Source organism: Aythya ferina (assembly GCF_964211825.1).
Source record: "Aythya ferina genome assembly, chromosome: 2".
Taxonomy (NCBI): Eukaryota; Metazoa; Chordata; class Aves; order Anseriformes; family Anatidae; genus Aythya; species Aythya ferina.
This window is the reverse complement of record NC_140297.1, coordinates 2,076,691-2,095,906: the sequence shown is the minus strand read 5'-3', so window position 1 is coordinate 2,095,906 and position 19,216 is coordinate 2,076,691. Positions and strand designations below refer to the sequence as shown.

At 42.5% G+C, this 19,216-nt stretch overlaps 1 long non-coding RNA gene across 1 annotated transcript in view; it reads left to right on the top strand.

Annotated features, from left to right (window-relative positions):
- Nucleotides 1-6,908: 6,908 nt before the first annotated feature.
- LOC311432105 overlaps nucleotides 6,909-19,216 on the top strand; it is a 50,274-nt gene continuing 37,966 nt past the window's right edge. The window contains exon 1 of the long non-coding RNA XR_014689822.1: nucleotides 6,909-6,981. This is a non-coding gene — a long non-coding RNA (uncharacterized lncRNA). The remainder of the gene's footprint in view (nucleotides 6,982-19,216) is intronic.

The window sequence follows — 19,216 nt, the reverse complement described above, 5'->3', positions numbered from 1 at the left end:
TCAAGAGATCTGAAGCCTACACTAGCTCTATATTACTAGCTCTATATTACTGTACAGGGCCCCTACATGCAGCACAAAATTAGAGCTGCTCTAATTCTAGAGTGAAATAATACAGCAACACTACATTCTAATTCTAATTCTAATTCTAGAGTGAGATAATACAGCAACACTACAAATATCTACAGATATCAGTGTACCTCATTAGGCAATGCAAGTCTCATTGTTTCTCTCCAATGTGGAGCAACTGAAAAAGTGACCCAGGTAATAGAAAATTTGCAGAGCTCATCTTTAAAATGGTGTGCGCTGGATTCCTCTGTTTTCAAGGTTTCTAGATGCTTGTAAAAATACCTCTGAAAACATGGATTGACAATATTTTGAATAAATAATATGTTTCTTTTTCATGGAAGACAAAGTTGTATTCATATTCTTTGAATCTAAGGTCGTAACTATAGTGGTGAATTAAACATAGGGTGGACATATACTCAGTTACTGGCCAGTAATTAACCTCACTGTTGAGCTTGTAGCACAGCCCACGGGAAGGTTTGGGCCTGGGCCAAGCAGGGTTCTCACAGATTCCCAAGTGCCATCCAGGGAACGGAGTTAACCCATGGCTTTTCCAGCTGCATCCCATTTCAGGTAAGAAACAAGTTGAGTCACAGGGATGCACATCATGTGTGCCCATTGCCTGAGGGTCAGAGGGGGAGTTCTGTCTTGCCACTTATCACACTGGATATGGCCTACGAGATGGTCTTCTGAGCATAATACATAAGAATGTGTTGTACCAGGAGGCAAAAGGGCACATTTCAAAAGTGCCTCAGTAGAAGTCTGTTCACACTGAATGAAACACAGAAACACCTGAGTTTAAAGGAGTGGACAACCCTTGCATCAACCATCCTAGGAAAGCATGAACCATCTGTATTGCTTAAATCACTAAATCACTTAAATCAACAACTCTTTCAACCTCAGGTTAAGTAACGTCTCAGGCATTCACAAAGGTCACTCCTCATCTGGTGTGAAGGAACAATGTGAGGAGCCAAGAGACTCAGAGAGGCACAGCAGTGAGCTCTCTGTCTTTACCAGAGCACCCTCTGCTCTGGAACTCTGCCTTGTGCCCACACAGAGAAGGTTTCCATCTCTTTTAAAGCCGAAACCAATGCTTGGCTTCCAATCTTTCAGGGATGTTGGGCAACAACTCAAAACCAGTCTTGGCATCCTCCCTATGCCATCTGGACAAAAAGATCACATCTATAATAGTAAACTAAGCAGGGCCAGGTCACATTGTCTTGTCCTGCTGCCAGTTGGCAGGACCTGGCCACATCCACGCTGCTAAACTCTTTTATCCTCCCAAACAAAGTGACCGCATCCAAATGGCTTATTGGAATGGTCTTTGGCCTGCAGCGATGCCCAAGCCAAAATTGTCTAGGTGAACACTAATTGTCACAGGTCAAAAGCATGCCAAGGACCAGTGTTAAGAATTTAAGAATATAACTGACCACAGCTGCACAACATGCCCCAGCGCAGTTTAATTTATTGGTGTCAACACAGCCAAAAGAAATCCTGGACTCAACTCCTACACAGGAATGAGTTGTTCATGGTGATGTTTCATTTTAGTGAAAGGTAGCGAGGCAAAGAGCAGCTAACATCTATTTCTCAGTGGCTTTGAGCTGCTTCAGAATAAAACATGCTTCCTTGTGCCCCAGTTTTTCTCCTGACCCCAGGGCCAGCATGGTGCAAGGGTTTGCCAGCCGTACATGTCACACCACCCAAACTCAGGCCATGTCAAAGACTATGAACATTTCTCCCTCCAGCCTATGGCTTGTCGTTTTCACAGAATTTGCAGAGATTTATTCACAAGTTTTGAAAAAGACTGTTGACAAAAATCTGTCAGCCATTTCTTGGGAGGCTAGAAAGAGAGATGGGAAACAACTACTTGGCACTGTAGTGTCACCTAAGGTGGCTGTCAGCTCACAGGTTAAGATACACTTAATATTGATGTCACTGCATGCTCTGGGTGTGTGTAAGTTCCTCTTATATTGAAGGAGATCCTCTCAAAATGAAGCCTGGACACCAAATCAGGCAATCAAATGCCAGTGCTGACACACAGCTGAGCTGAAAGTGGCTGAGGGCGGCCGCCTCGGTGCCGACGCTGCCACAGCGCCCCACCACGAGTTCAAAGTGACCTGGGTCGGCCCCAGCACCGCGACCAAGTCGCAGCCGGCGACTGTCGCGACAGAGACTGACAGGGAGTGGGAGTTGCCACGGCAATGGCGGCTCCGCCCCTGCACTCTGCCTAGAAACAGCCCCCGGGAGGGCGGCGCCGCGCGGTGCCCGCCATGAGCAGGGGGGGCGGGCAGCAGCGCGCTGTGGTGCTGGCTGTGGGAGTTCGTGTGGTGGCTCACAGGGTTCTGTCCCTCCTCCATTTTGAGCCCAGCCTATCTGTTGGCAGTCTCAGTGAGCGGGAGGTGGACTGGTGGAGTAGCTCCCTGGTGTGCCCGGTGTGCGCTGGGGAGATCACAGAATCGTCTAGGTGGGAAGAGGCTTCCATTTTGGGGTCTCCAACCTCAGAACTAACACTAACAAATCCACCACTAAACTATATCACTAAGCTACCCCAGGCTGAGATACACAACTGGTGGTGGACCCCCTGCCCTGCCCCTGTTGGGCAGAGGAGGGGGACCTGAGGGTTGGGAGGGGTCCCTGCTCGGCATTGTGAGCGAACCCCCTCCCTGCTTGCCTCATGTCCCCAGGTCACCTAAGACCTAAGCATTAGGTCTGTAGCATTGGACATTGAGGGGGAGGTAAGCACAGGAAGGTACCCAAAGAGGTTACCAAGGAGGAGGCAGTTGACTCCACGAATTCAGACTGTCTCTGCCATGGAAAGAAAGAATGGTGGTTGTGGTAGGGGACTGCCTTCTCAGAGGAACAAAGGGCCCCATTTGCAGAGCAGACCTGAGCCCTAAGGAAGTGTGCTGCCTACCTGAGGGCAGGGTCAGGGACATAACTAGAACACTCCCAGAGCTGGTTCACCCCACTGATTACTACCCATTACTCATAGTTCAGGAGGGCAGTGATGAAACAGCTCAGAGAAGCCTGCGAACTATGATAAGAGATTTCAGGGGTTTAGGGTGAATAGTTCAATCGCTGGGTCCTGCACTTTGGCCATAATAACCCCATGCAATGCTATAGGCTTGGGGCAAAGTGGCTAGAAGAGTGTGAAGAAGAAAGGGACCTGGGAGTGTCGATCAATGTTTGGCTGAGCATGAGCCAGCAGTGTGCCCAAGTGGCCAAGAAGGCCAACATCATCCTGGCCTGTATTAGAAATCGTGTAGCCAGCAGGAGCAGGGAGGTGATCGTCCCCCTGTACTCTGCTCTGGTGAGGCTGCACCTCGAGTGCTGTGTTCAGTTTTGGGCCCCTCACTACAAGAAGGACATCGAGGCCCTGGAGTGTGTCCAGAGAAAGGCTGTGAAGCTGGGGAAGGGCCTGGGACACAAGTCCTGTGAGGAGCAGCTGAGGGAACTGGGGTTGTTTAGTCTGAAGAAGAGGAGGCTAAGGGGAGACCTCATTGCTCTCTACAATTGCCTGAAGGGAGGTTGTGATGAAGAGATGGTCGGCCTCTTCTCTCAGATAACTAATGGATAGGACTCAAGGAAATGGCCACAAGTTGTGCTTGAGGAGATTTAGATTAGATATCAGGAAAAACTTTTTCTCTCAAAGAGTGGTCAGACACTGGAATGGCCTGCCCAAGGAGGTGGTGGAATCACCGTCCCTCGCAGTGTTCAAGAATTGCCTCAGCGAGGTGCTACGAGAAACGATTTAGTAGCTTAGTGGGTAGTATTGGTGATAGGAGGATGGTTGGACTAGATGATCTTGTAGATCTTTTCCGACCTTGTGTTTCTATGATTCTATGAACTGTTCCTAGGCTTCATGACTTACGAAATTGGAGATGTGAGTCTGTTAACCTCTAGTGCCATTTTGGACACAGTAAGGTGTCCAAAGCATTCATAGAGAACTGTCAAATATAGCACAGGACCTTTGGATGCCTTTGTGTCCTGCACTGGCAGCTGAAGGCTGGACTAGGTGCATGAAATCAACTCCAGCTGCCCTAGCTCTAAGAGTGGGCATCTCAGGTGATCACTGCTTCACTGTTAAGTGCAGTAGAGGCTGGGTACCCAATACACACAGAAGCACATATATTTCTGTGGTGGTTTTACCCTGCTGGGCAGCTAAACCCTACCACAACCAGTCTCTCCCAGTCTCTCACTCCTCCTCCTCAAAAAAAAAAAAAAAAAAAAAAAAAAAAAAGTCTCACAGGTTTAGATAATCTAATTAACAGGAAAAGGAAGAGGGAAAAAAAAATCAAAGGCCTCATGGAAGCATAGAGGAAGGGAGAAAGAAATTACTCTCTGCTTCCAGGGAAGGGAAGGGAAGGGAAGGGAAGGGAAGGGAAGGGAAGGGAAGGGAAGGGAAGGGAAGGGAAGGGAAGGGAAGGGAAGGGAAGGGAAGGGAAGGGAAGGGAAGGGAAGGGAAGGGAAGGGAAGGGAAGGGAAGGGAAGGGAAGGGAAGGGAAGGGAAGGGAAGGGAAGGGAAGGGAAGGGAAGGCGCAGCCCCAATACTATTTGCCTAATGGCTATTTTAGGAGGCTCTGTTGCTGGGACTTATGGCAGGTGTCATCTGCATTTTCACTTACGTCAAGACCATTGTCCACAGCCTGGACAGCTTAAAATAGCCTTAATATCAATGAACACAGCATCTTATGGGTACAAGGGAATGCAGAATTTGGCACCAAACATCTAATTTGGCCTTCTATAATCCACGTGGAGATCCTAATGCCCACACAAATCAAACACAGCATGTAAAACACTACTGCTTTGCCAATCTATTCCTATCGCACTTTGGATATGTGCCCATGGTGCAGTGCAAAAAAAAAAATCATAGCCAATTATATTTTTTGCTGTACTGTTTCTCTTGAAACAGAGAGATACCCACCTGGCTCATCTAATCTGCCTTTGGCTGTTTGTGTTTATGATTATGGAAAGCATAACCTTAAAATGAAATGATCGGTTGCATATTATTGCTTATGCCATCAGATGTATTACATTGATTCAAAGACACCATAAAGGTCTGATTGCTTCTGTTCTCTGTTAAACAGTGCCAGTGGAAGGCAGTTAGGGCAAGGCAGTAGGCAGGTCCTGATCAGAAGAGGTGTAAAACCACAGTTTCCCCTGTCTTCTTTAGCTAAAAACAGAAACTCTAGCCTTCTTGCCTAAGTACCGTAAAACATCATGATGTCAGAACAACAGGAAAGAAGAAGAAAAAAAAAAAAAAAAAAAAAAAACAGAACAGCAAAATTTCGGTCTTGTTCAGCAAGGTACAATCAACAGGGCAACCTGCCTTGGATAAAAAGCACAATGTGACCCAGATGTTTTGCACCAGTTTGAGCAGGAAACTGGTGTCACACCATAGCATGAGTACTTAAGGATGGGCTTTAACACTCTGATATGTATCACCTTTGTAGTTGTGGGAGGGGATGTGTGGAAAGGACTTTCTGTTCAACTGTGATGACCTGAAACAGATCTTTTTTTTTCCATAAGCAACAGGGGTTTATTACACTGTGACAGCATTAGCTGCATTTTGCCAGTTTTGCATTTCAGCTCTGGGGGGAGCTTTCATTTTTCAGGGAAAGTGAGTTCATGTTCATACCACCCAGCTTTACTGTGCTTTAAACTTGTTCATCTGGCTTCTGGGATAGTTTCTTCACACAGATTCATCTTTCACCTGTATGCAAGATTAAGAAAGGCATGCACTACGTGTCTGAATCCTTGCTTGGTAGCGTGGATTTTTGGCTCAATATACAATGAAGGCCAGAACTCAGATACTGTCATATTTCTGTGTTAACAGACGGATTTTAAGAATTGCTTTTGGAGACTAAAACCCAGGAGACCACGAATCACCTTCACATTGTTTGGCAATGTAAAATATTCAAGGTATAAAAATCTCTTATGATTATAGCCCAGAAAGCCCTCTCAAATCTGGAGCATCCTTAAAGAGGCTCACACCTCCTGCTCCTGACATCCAGATGTGTAACGATGTCCTTATTACACCAATGTCAATTATACATAATTCAGGCTTGGCTGGCCAGTCGTGTGTGCTGTGGAGGGAACCCGCAGACCATAAAACTCTCTTGAGAAATGAGAAACCCGCTGCATCTTCATACCATGCTCCTCTCCATCATATGACCCAATATGCATCCACACTTATTTGTTGTACATATTAGAGGACAATGACTTGTACCACACAAGAGGCTTACTATTCCACAGGGCCAACCTCTCCTTTTTCCTTCGAAAATGGCTTTGGCCAGTTTTGCCAGAAGGGGCTGAAGGAGAACTGAGGCCAGTAAAATGGAAAAGCAATCACAATTTGTGGTTCCTTTTTCCTTTAAGGACCCCAAAAGAAGTGATGAGAACTATGGACCCACACTTCAGCGAATTCAGAAGTCTTTAGGGGAAAAAAAAAAAAAAAAAAAAAAAAAAAAAAGGATTTTGTAAACCAGATTATTCTATGATCACCCATTAGGGGGCATCTTTCCCCTTTATGTAAAGCGTCTGGAGGCCGGATCTCAGCCTAGTTAGACCATCAGCCCCATCCTGTTCATCTGCTCTGAGCCAAGCCTGCTTCTGACAAGTGTTCAGGAAATTATGAAGTTTGTTCTCTGCCTCACTTAACCTCTGAGTATTTACAAATGTCATGGGCAGTGTTTGTTTGTGGAAGCCAGCCGGTTGTGGTGTTTTGTGTTTTTTTTTTTTCTTTCTTTTTTTTTTTTTTCTCCCTCCTGTTCTTTTCATGGCCCATTATCAAAACCACAGCAGAGATCAAATTTAGCATGATCTCATCAAAACCCAGCAAGAGCTCAGGAAGCTCTTGCTGACTAAAGAAGGGTTTGCATTCATCCTTGTCCCCAAAGTCTGACTGCGGGACTCGAGGTGAGAAGGCAGGTTGCTGCCGCGGTGATTTGTTTTGTTTGTTTTATTACTTATTTATTTATTTATTTTTCATCCAGAAATGCTGATAGCTCAAAATGGAAATTTCTCAGTGCACCTTCTCAGCCGCAGTCAATCTCTTCTCAAGTGGAGGCTGCAACCTCTGATTAAAACCAGAGTGAATAAATATTACTGCTATGGGAGGAGCTGGATCAGTCCTCCGGCAGACTGCTCCCCTCAGCACCCTCTCAATCTCTACTGTTGGATTAAACATTTGTCTTATCCATAAGGTAAATTTTCTGCTGACAGGGGCTAAGGAAAGCTGTAGGCAGGACTGTCTGCAAGGATGTGTGACAAGAATGAGTAAAGTGATCCAACTGCTTTTGAATAAGGAATGCTCAGACATACTTGACCGCTTTATCCTGGAAAAGATGTGACAGAAAGATGTGACAGAAGATAGGAATGGCCCACAGAAAGTCAATAGGATGTTATTGGTTGCTATTTTTTTCAGTACAAGAACTAGAATTATTAGGAATAGCATAAAAGCTATGGTGGCAAGTTCAAAACAAAACAAGGATGGACCTTAACAGGTGAACCACAGTGAACCTAGGTACAGAACATGAAGATATTCATGCCTCCTACTCTGCACCCTGAACTATTGCCTGTGATTGACATCTCTCAAACAGAACTTGGATGAGGGAACATGCCAATCTGTTCCTGTTGCAAAACCCCAATAACTCATCTTAAAGCATGAAAGCCATGGTAAAGGAGAGTTTCCACTCTCCTGAGGTTTTTGATTCCAAGAGGTTAACACTGAGAGGGCAGTCCATGCATGATTAGCACAGTTATGATGTACAGAAATGCAGGACAGCTGAGTTCATCCCAGTATACAGGTGTTTTAGAGAGATGAGATGAACTATTCTGTAAAGTTGAACGCCACCATAGCCAAAAGGAACCAGACAGTCCAAGCAAGGAAAGGAGTCTGAAATCCATGGAGACATGCAAGTCTCCAAGTGTGAGCCTCACTGCCTCTCTTAAACATCATGCACTCAGTTGTGACTCAGTTGCTTTCTGAAGATGCCACTGTCACTGCCTTACGAAGGAGCCTGGAAAACTCTCCAAGACTGGAAATTTAGTTTTAAAATCCCACAGAGAATAAAAATTTAATTTCAATTTGAAAAAATATTTATTGTAGTGGACACAGGACCAGATTTAACATGTCCTCGGAAGAATCTAGTTGCTTAATTGTGGGTGTTTTGTGTTCTGATAAAAATGTAAATGTTTTCCCCCCATCTACTCGCTGATCCAAAGGCAAAAGTGCAGTTAGTACTTTATATGAGTTCCCTAACCATTTGTCAGTACAAAACGCAGACTGTTTTATTATCCAAAGAGAAGCTAGAACCAGTTTTCGTGCTAAGACTGTGTGATAAGAGAAGCTAAATAATATTGGATGATTTATTGCATATTTCTGTGATGTGTGTGTCCTGATTGATGTGGTTATGCAACTATTCCCGCTTCCAAAAATCTAAATGTCTCCATAGCTTGCACTTTGAACATTTTTTTTGTTTTGTTATTGAAATACAGACTGAAGTCCAGAAGGTTGAGCATGGGTAAGATTTATTTTTATTATGCATTTTCACCATAACAGAGCACAAGGACAGTCTTATGGGAGGGACTGTGGCATTATCACTTCTTACATCTATAAAATTGGTCATACACTAGGAAGAGGAGGAAAGAGAAGTGTTTGCTTTGCTACTGTATGCAACAACACTCCAATAATAATGTCCACGGCAATGCCTGGAACTTTTGGCTGACAAGAAACTGTTTGCTCTTTTAATAGACGCAGTGCAAGACATGGCTTAAGAGAAAAGGCTGAAATAATTTTGTTTTACTTAGGTGAAGAAAAAGAGGCTAGAGGAGATTAAAAAAAAAAAAAAATCAATCAATCAAACAAACAAAAACAGCTTTTGAGTGCTGAGGGATGGTCTTCAGATTGGAAGAGAACAAACTATTCTCTATGTACATGGTGATCAGGTCAGAAAATCCTGGACATAAATTAAAAATAACAAAAAATAAAAATAATTAAAAAAAAAGTTTTAATTTGATGATTAAGACAAATTTTGTAATGGAAAGGGTAGTGATACATTTAAACTGATCGATTGGAGCAGTAGTCACCCACAATGGCTATCTTTAAGTATAGGGTAGATGCCAGTCAAGGGTGGCTTATAGAGTTGTTTCTGCCTAAGGATTTAGAAATGAACTACATAGCCTTTCAAAATCTTCTATGACTTCCCACAGCACTCTTTTTTACTCTTTTTCTCCTAATTGGAGTTCATTATCTACTGTATTAGTTTGACTGTTTGAACTGTATCGGTCTACTGAATCATTTTAAATTGTGGCTCTAACAAAATTATTACCTTGTTCCAGCTCATTGAAATAACAGTAGATTAGCTCTGCATATGCTTGCTTGAGCATCTTTTTATTTTTCCAACACATTCTGAAAAAATGTGTAGGTAGCACTGACTAATTGTGATGAAGTCAAAGACTGCTGAGATGCGGAGTGTTCAAAATGAGCTATGAGCTGAGCCACTTAGATCTCTTTCTCAATTAATGTTTAGCTCCTGCACGCTATTAATAGCATTGCCAAACTTAGCGAAGTGCTTCACATTTGCCAGACAACTTTTTCTAAGCCGTAGATAGGCAGACATGGATCATCAAGGCAAGAAAAGGCAGAGGTCAGTCAAGCAAATAAATTTTGCCCGCAGCAAGGGAAGTGGCAAAGGTGAAAGAATCATCTTTGACTACATGAAGTTTAACCTCCTCCATTCTTCTACCTCTAATTCTCTTTTCTTTATTAGCTCCATCTAGAAAGGAGCCTTTTGTCATAAGGGGAATTCATCCTTGGAGCTGGATCAACCTTTTGACTTTGACTTCCCTCTACCTCTCTCGGGCAGAGCAGAAAGAATAAGAACATTTTCTTTGGACTTTTTTTCTGCTGCTCATTAAAAATCTCACATTAAATTCTCTAACATTCCCTTTCAGCATATATAAAATTATCTGTCCCAAACTGAGATCTAGTTGTAAGGCAGCCCAGGAAAAGTAAATCCTGAATCAGGATGCTTCCTAGTCCTTCCAGAATTCATAATAGCATTAAATATGATTATGATGAATATTCTTGTTATCCACCTAAATACCCACTGTGGGACTTGCTGTGGTTTAGGCCCTTGTCCAGAGCAGAATCAAAAAATCACAAAAGAGAAGAAAATTCTCCAGAGAGCTAATTAACCCCTTCTTTCTAGTGACATAATTTTTGACATATGTTTGTCAAACTTACCTGTAAAGATACTTGGTAAAGGAGATTCCATACTCACATGCAAACAATTATTTCCAGTGCCTGACTTTTCGCTCCACTACAGATTTTCTTAACATCTGATTTTTTTTAAAGAATATGACATCTTACTTTATTATCCAAGCATCTTAGAGAACTGATTATTCCATTCTTCTTTGAACAGTCTGTTATATATATGAAGACTCATGTTCTCATCATGTGTGTTCTCTTTCTCAGTAGAAACCATCTCAAAATGCCCATCTCAGCCCTTTTATGTAGTGTTTGTTGTTTGGAGTCAGGACTGAGAAATTACTCTTTTCTGTAACAGAGGAGGTGTACCTGGACAAAATGGTAATACATCATCAGGTTTGAGTTTGAGACACACTCAAATTGGTTTTGTTCTGACTAGCTCAGAAAAAAAAAAAAAAAAAAAAAAAAAGCTAGCCCAGGTATGGTTATACAAGACGTGATCACAGCAAAACAGCTGAATTTAAATAGCAATGGGTGACCCGCAGTTACTCAGAGAAGGAAGGACTCAGTTGCTTAATGCCATTTGAGGCATTAAAGGGAATTGAGGTATCCCCACTGCCAAAGTGACAGAAGACCTTTCAGCAGCTAGAAGCCAAACTTGTGAGGGATTGTATTTGAAGGGGTACCAAGTGCTTGTGTCTGGACAACTACCTTTCATTCAATATGTGGATAGTTCAATTCACCCCGTCCAAAAGAATTAAAATTAAATAGGACAACTTATGCCCTATTTTATAGGCATTTGAAAGGGCCTATTTCTCTTCAGTGGTACAAATGCAGCCTGTGCAATAGCTCAGATGCAGCTATCTGAAATTGGGTGGGTTGAATTCCACTCAGGTGTTCCTACAAGACTGGCAGGCAGTGGGGATTTACCCATAACATCTCTCTACAAACTAACTCAGGTTACAGGAACTCCCATAATATGGAGCTCTGTGTGGACTTACCCAAATTTCTCAACTGTTCTGGGAACCAAATTACATCATTCTGTAATGCTTCTACTGAACTGCTAATTGTGATGTACTTCCAACCCTTATGTAGATATCCTTCTGCATGGTCAGTCCACATTGTAAGTAAAACCGTGAGCTGTGTGTATGTAAGTAGGGATACAAAATGTATGAGAGCTCTGTGGTTGGAAAGTCCATGCAGCAAAAGATGCCATAGTTGATCCATTATTTCACTCACATTGGAAGTCCTTCCTTCTTTCCATGTCCTCCCTTGGTGCAGAAACACCAGATAACAAGGTCATGAGAGCAATTCAGTAGCTATTTCGGTTCCTCCTCACAAAGTCATGGGTTGTGCTGCAGCTCACTGCAAGTTAATTAGTGATGCTGTTTTCCTGGTTTATTCCACTTGCCCTGCCATAAAGCGCTCTGATCCTAGAGGCAATATTTCTCTCCTCTTGCCCTGCAAAGTAATTAAAGGGAACAGGTCTGTGGTATGTCTGCTCCAACTGCCTGGCTTGATTAACCCCTTCAGTGTCACCTTTAGGGGAAGAACAAGTCAAGCTCCAACTCTTGATACCGGACAAATATTTGGATAGAGTGCAATATCAACACATAAACTCACAAAGTGGTCAAAACCAGAGATTCTGAGCCACTGGACTGCTAGCACGTGTAGTACTCAACCTCTTATGATCAACAGTTATCAAACATCAAAAGATGGTTTTGCATGTGGGAATCAATGCTTGTGATAGTACCATGGCAGATCCTGTGCACTGGAGGATATAAGGAAAACTGTGTGATGTAGTAGGTGGTGATGCTAGACTGGTTAATTAGCATCCTTCAAGTACCCCACTGACAATTAACATTAATGAACAGTCTTCACAACAAGACAGACAGATACGTCTGCCAGATGGAGATGTAATACCATGGCTGTGACATGAAAGACTGGTGAAAATAACTCTTGCAAAAAGTGTTAGAACCAGCTTACACTGCAGCAAAGATCAATGAGCCATAATCACATAAAACAAAGAGCGCTGGGAGCCAACAGTGTGATTTTCCTGCTCAATTCCCAACATTTACCAGGTTAAGAATAGTGTTACCAGTTGGGAATAGGTGGGAAAAGACATACAAAACCCCTGTAGCTGAGTACATCATCCTGGAAGGATTTGTTCAGGTAGCCAAGGGCTGTGGGCTTTGGAGCCCAGCTCAATCCTTTGATAAGAAAAGACATTTTACTGGGGAAATACTGGAGAGTCTCCATATCACTCTGTAGGAGGGAGTTTAGGGGAAGACAGTCTAAGTGAAACTAAGCTCTTATTTGAAAAGTATGGGATTTGCTTTTCTCACGTGGGAAAAGCAAGAGAGCTGACCTCTTCCAAGGCCAAACTGAAATTCAGCTTGGTTTTAAAAACAAAGGGAGGTTCAGCTTGGTTTTAAAAACAAATAAACAATCTTACTGGAGCTGTGTCCTGTAAAGTCGAAAAATGTAATTAGTCACAGCTGATCCCTAATAATTTCATGCCACAGGGCTCTGGGAGCCTTTATATAGCAATTAAAAAGAGCTTAGACCAAATTAGTACTGTTTAAAAGGCAGGGACAAAAAAAAAAAAAAAAAAAAAAAAAAAAAAGATTGCCATGCAAGTTCATGGCTGTAGAGGCCATGAGCTTTTAAAGGGAAGAGTGAACATGCTGATTTCTGCCTGAACTACCTCAGGCAATTGCTAACTGCATTCACTACAGCCCACCTGGCAGGCAGAGCACAGTGCTAGGGACTCTTGTTCTCTTGCTCCTGTCAGAGCTGCCCTACTGACTGGCCAGAAATGTGGACACGCAGAAAGCAGTGAGGAAAAGTGCAAAATCATGCTGGTTTACCAGCTCAGGCAATGGGAGCGTTGACCCATGAGTCCTCAAACCTTGTCCCCTCTTGCACAACATTTATGCCTTTTTGTGTTGAACAGCCACTGCAAATCTCACCCTTGTTAACATTTTTAATTGGTTGACCGTGTCTTGGGCTTAACATAGGAAAACAAACCTGCAGAGGAAACACCACCAGTAAGCTCCTAGTGTTGCTTCAAGCTGATACGTTGGGAGTTTATAAAGGACAATGTCAAGGTTATGCTTTCTGGTAATTCAAAAGGCAGCCCCAGGGAAGAAATGAAATGTGAATGTGTGCATGACCAGGTGGTAAGCAAACTGCACATGGTCTTCTTGGAAGCAGTTGACACCTGAGCTAGCTTTAGCTGTTGATAATGTAGATGTCTCCGGCTGAGTTCATTATCCCACACTTTACAATCAATGGTGAGAAATAGGCATTTTGGAGGCATCCTGCATCAGCCCTACTTTAGAGGTGTGCTTCAGGAGATGAATCTCACCCTCTGTTCAATGAATCTTCACTGAAACTCATCAAGGACCCTGGCACCTGAGCAGTCTGAGTCTTGTCCCAGGCACCAGACAATTTATTCAGCCTTCTCTCAGGCAGAAGGATTTGCTGGAAGCAGTCCATCAGCTTGTGTCTGGTTTAGTATTCCTCACAAAAAGAAATTGTAGAGGTAATAAAAAGACATGACTTGAAAGGCTTTCCACAAATACCTTGATGGGAACTTTGTAAATGTAGAGATCTGCAGTGGAGACATGCATGCTGTCACTAGCTAGACCAGTAGAGAATAAGCTGGTTTCTTTTTTGCTGCTGCAAATGGCATCACAGAACCACACGGTGGCTTACAGACCTCCAGAGGTCCCTTCCAGCCTAAACTATTCTGTGATTCTGTCTACTTCGTACTTTTGCTTGGATGAATACTCCTTGTTGTAATTTCCCTTATCAAAGTTCTTGTCTCAATATGGTCTGGTTTTGCTTATCATCTGGGTCTTGATCCCACTATTTCACCTTACTCCACAGCCTTCCCCTTGTCATGGAGAATGCAAGACTTTCTTCCTGTTTCTCCTAATGCTTGGCACCCATGGGATCTCTAAGGAGCAAAAAGGAGGGATGCCCTCTACAGCCATGACGAATGCATAGCATCATAGGTTAAGACAAATAAAAGAAGGGAGGGTCAGATGTATTTGTTTAGCATTCAGCCTATGATGTCCACCGTGTCTCCCAAAGGGTCACCGGACGGATGCAGACATATCTTGTGAAGACAGATCCCTCACATGCTCGACCACAGAATTGTGTGGTGAGGATATAGTCTGCTCAGTTGAAATGGAAGAATTACATGATAGCTGCAAATCTCTCATGCAAAGGATGATTTTCAAAGGCTTATATTTCTGCCAAATATGTGTGAATTTTGTTTTAGAAAGAGACATAACTCCAAATTCCAATTTTTCCTTCTTTTTTTTTTTTTTCTTTAACTTGGGCAAAGCAAAATATTTTCCCTTACCTTATTTGTGGAAACTGCTGGATCATGTTCACTTTTTCTATTTAAATAAAAGAGTTTAAACCCCTTTCTGCCCAGACAATTCAGTGTCGGCATCATTATTAAAAAACTGAAATGGATTGTTTATATTGAACATGTCACAAAACCTTATCTATATTGGGACTATTTATATGCAGGGTAAAGTTTAATAAAAGGGGAGGGCTGATTGCCATGGTGACCATACATCTATGCTCTGAAGCACTCTGTGCACCTCCTGTTTCCGCTGATGGCAGCCCTCTATTTTCTTTCATCCAGCCAACAACAGCTTCCCGCACTTCGAGTGACTCAACTCTTCCCTGTCCCAGTCTGTCACCTCCTGCACGCCAATGAAAAGAAAGGTTTCCCTGAACCTGCCCCAGCAGTGCTGCTTTACAATTCTTACCTTTTTCTCTCCAGAGTTGTCACCAGAAACTTCTACCTATTCAATGCTTTCTTTCTCGCTCTGTAGCCATGTCTGCATGACAAGCAATGCCACTACTCTCTCTCAGACCTCACAAGCATTTTCATTCCTGTGATGCAAAGCTCCGTGTGACAGGTATGTTGCGTCCAGGATACCAGTTGTATGAAAGAAGAAGAGCCACATCAGATCACTTGAGGGGCCTTTTGAAGCCTATTTTGGCAGAAGAATTTAAGGGAATTAACAGTGGAATATCAAAAGGACTAAGTAAAGGTATAACTCCAGTGGATCATTTGCAGAAAACAAATATAATGATGGAGGACATCAGTGCAGATGCAGGATCTTTTTGTCCCTACGGGGTGCACATTCTACTTTGTGTCCACTCTGTGCCAACTGCAAATCTACTCTAAGTCCTGTTTGCTAAGTCTGCCTCTTTATACTGAGATGGGGCAGTTCTCAGAGCTGGCAGCAGGTAAAACAGCCACTGCTGTGAAACGTCAGATCCTTGTCAAGTGTTTTCTCCAGTGTATGTGAGACTTTAGACGTAGGAGGTGAAAGACAAGCTAAAGGAAGGTGTCCTTTTCCACCTACTTTTGCTGAAGATAAAACATGAAAAGCTCCCATAATAGTCAATATTTATTCATTGTATTTCCATAGGGCCATTCAGAAACCTCCTGCAGCATACATGTCCAAGAAAGACCTTATAAACAGGGCTGGTTCATGCAAATAGGTAACCCATGAAGGTATTTCAGCCTATCTGAGATCTCGCATACTCCTTGGCTGCCTTTCTGCAATAACTGGAAAGAGTCTTGGCTATGTGTGAGGTCCTTATTTAGTCTCAATGTAGTGCCCACAGCCAGATGGATGACTCCGGGCTTTTAAATGTAAGCTGTAAGAGAAAGCCTTGCCATGGAGAAGGCTTTGCTCTTAATAGACAAGGCAAGAAGAAGGCTGGGTTTAATAAATGAGTTAGCCTTTGTGTTCTGCAGAACTGGACTCTGTGGCCACTCGTGTCAGATCATTTTGGCTTTGAGCTATGTGGACCGTTGGTATGTTTTCATCACAGAAGTGAGGGGAGGCCCACAGAGACTAAACTGCCTGCCTACATTCATGTGGGGAGTCTGTGGACATACTGAAGAATAAGAGCAGTTCTCCTGGGGCCTTCTCTAATGGTTTAACCACCAGATCTTCATTCCTTCCATGCTGTGACTGCTTGCCTTCCAGCTGCTTTGCACGCTCAGGGTCAAGGAGGGTTGAATACATTTGGATAACATACGGCACAAGCTGAACTCCTTCCAAGTTTTTAGCCCAATCTTGTAATGTCCTCTTTTGAAGTTTTAAATGAAGTGGAGCTAAAATTTCTCTGCTTGTAAGAGCCAGTTTTTTATTCATCTTCTCTCTGATGATTATCTTCCTGGTTCTGATCAGATGATGGCATGGAACTGATGACCATCTTCAATACCCTTCTTGTAAGATATTCAGTCAGACTAGAACAATAGTTACAGTCTTTCTTTTCATCCTCTATCATGTAATTATCTATCTATCTCTTTGAAAAATATCGCCACATTTTTACCCCTGAGTATGTTCATCTTCCAAATAATAGTCTTTTCCATCTATGTCAAAGAAAAAAAGAGTAGATATCATATTTTTTTTGAAGGGCATGTTTTATGGATTGGGATTTTGCTAGCCCATATTAGTTTTGCAAAAATTCTTTTCTCTTCAGGGTGACCTACGCCAATCTGATGGCTTGAGAAATTTTCAAAAGAGCACCCTAAAGACCTTGAGACAGTGATTCCATTTTCAGCATTTGAAGAAGCTTCTTTTGAATTTATTAAGTTGTCTAATCTAAGATCATTTTTTCTCATACCTTTTATAGTCAGTAGTGAATAACTGGCATACTAACAGCCCATCTAACTGCAGTTCAAACACCTATACGTCCCGATTTTAGGATATCCAAAAATTCTGTGTGTATGGTAATATTTACTTGGAACTCAAAAATATGTAGCTTTCTTCTGGGATCATATAGGGGCAAATTATAAAAATCTGTACATTACTTTAGTTCTTCCACAGCTTTTATTCCTATTGGGCTCTGTTGTCTTGCATGATGTCCATGAGAACATCTTCAATAAATGGAGCAAACACTCATTTTCCCATTTATCCCACACTGGAGAGAGGAAAGGGAATCACCATGTCTATCTGTGTTGCCCACTGAGCGGAGTTCAAGGGTTTTGTTGGGTCTGCACGTAAGTTTGGCTGGTTTGTGTTACAGGACGTGCTGAGTACGTCTGAGAGTTCCAGCTCATTCAATTCATTGCATCAATACAGGTTGATGGCCAACTGGCTGGCAAACAACTTGGCAGGAAAGTACTTGGACGTCCTGGTGGACACCTAGTTGACAATGAACAAGGAACGTGTCCTTGTGGCAGAGGCAGCCAACATCCTGGGCTTCATTAGGAAGAGCACTGCCAGAGACACCTCATCAGATGGTCCAGTGCTGGGCTCCTCACCACACTGGGGCAAGCCCAGTGAAGGCCCACAAGATACCTTTAAGGGACTTAAAAGCAACTCTCCTATGAGGTAAAGCTTAAAAATCTGGGACTGTTCAGCTGGGAGAAGAGAAGGCTCAGGGGGAGCTTACCTTTATATAGAAATACCCAACTGCTGGTAGTGAAGAAGACTGAGACGGACTCTCCTTAGTGGTGCTCAGTGACAAAACAAGAGACCATGTGAACAAAAACTGAAATAGAGAAAATTCTACTTCAACAGAAGAAAAAAAAAAAACAAACAAAAAAAACAAACAAACAAACAAAAAAAAAACACACAAAACAAAACATTTTAATTGTGAGGTAGTCAAACACTGGAATAGGTTGCCCAGAGATTTTATGGAGTCTCCATCTGTGGAGAAATTCAAAACTCATCTGGACATGGCTCTGGGCAACCTGCTATAGGTGACCCTTCTATAAGCAGGATTGTTGGACTAGATAATGAAATAATTCAAGACCAAAGCATGCCAGCCTGTCAGCAAGCTGGAATATTACAGAGACACTAGCTGTCCCTTATTTTTCCTCATGTAGTGTCATGGGCCAAAGGTGCTGTGGTTAGGAGTTACAAGGCCAGGATTGTGTCTATGCTGAGTCAAAGTGGGGAATCTGCTCAGGCAGTTAAAGCCGTTTGTCCTAAATGCAGCTGCTATTACCTCCTTCTGCCTCCTTTCCTCATAATTGTCCATTCTGCTGTGGCTTCTTCTTCCCTTGGCAGAATTCTCCTTTTTTTTTTTTCTCCTGACAAAATGATTTTTTTTTAAATTTTTTTTTTGGCCATACTTTCAGTTAATTCTTCCTAGAGCATCTCTAAATGGAAGAACATTTAGGTTGACAGCAGCGACAGTTTTGCTGTCCTATATCTGGAATTTCAAAATGATACTTTGGGTTGGTAGTGGGCTGTGGAGGTGAGTCCAGCAGAGAATAAAGAAGACCTTGAGAAAAGACAGTAGTGTGATTATACTTCAGCCAAATCCAATTTTAATTTCCTTGAAGTAGATGTTGTAATTTGTAAATTGCTGTTCTGTGATAAAGATCCTATGTCCCATATGTAGTTAAAATATAAATAACCCTCTTGGGATCAGGTGGGAGCTTATTAAAAGGAGCAAACCACATATACCCCCTTTCTTGCATTCATAGTTTGGGTTGAACTTTTTTGGTTTTGGTTTGTACTAAACCCTGTTGCATTTCCAAAAAAAGAGTCTCCCATAGTGTCTGAGTTGGGCTTTTTATTTTTATTTTTTTCTATAACTGGAAGGAACATTGCCTTGTGTTTGGGTGGTCAAATATAGTTTGTACACCTTGGAAGCAACCAAGGGTTGTTATTTTTTCATCTATCTTTCATAATAGATGAAATCTCCCAAGAACTCCCTCAGTGCTGAATTCACAGGCTGTCTGGAATTTAATTGTGGGGTGAACATGGAACATTCTTCCTGGAAAAAGAGATGATGGAGGTGGAGTAGTAAAGATGGTTAACCAGAAAAGCAAACAAAATCAGCCGTAGACATTTATTAGCATTTAAAATAGAGTCTTGTTGAGTAATATGTGTGTGTGAGCGTGTGAGTGAGTGTATGCCTTAGAGGGGACCTTCA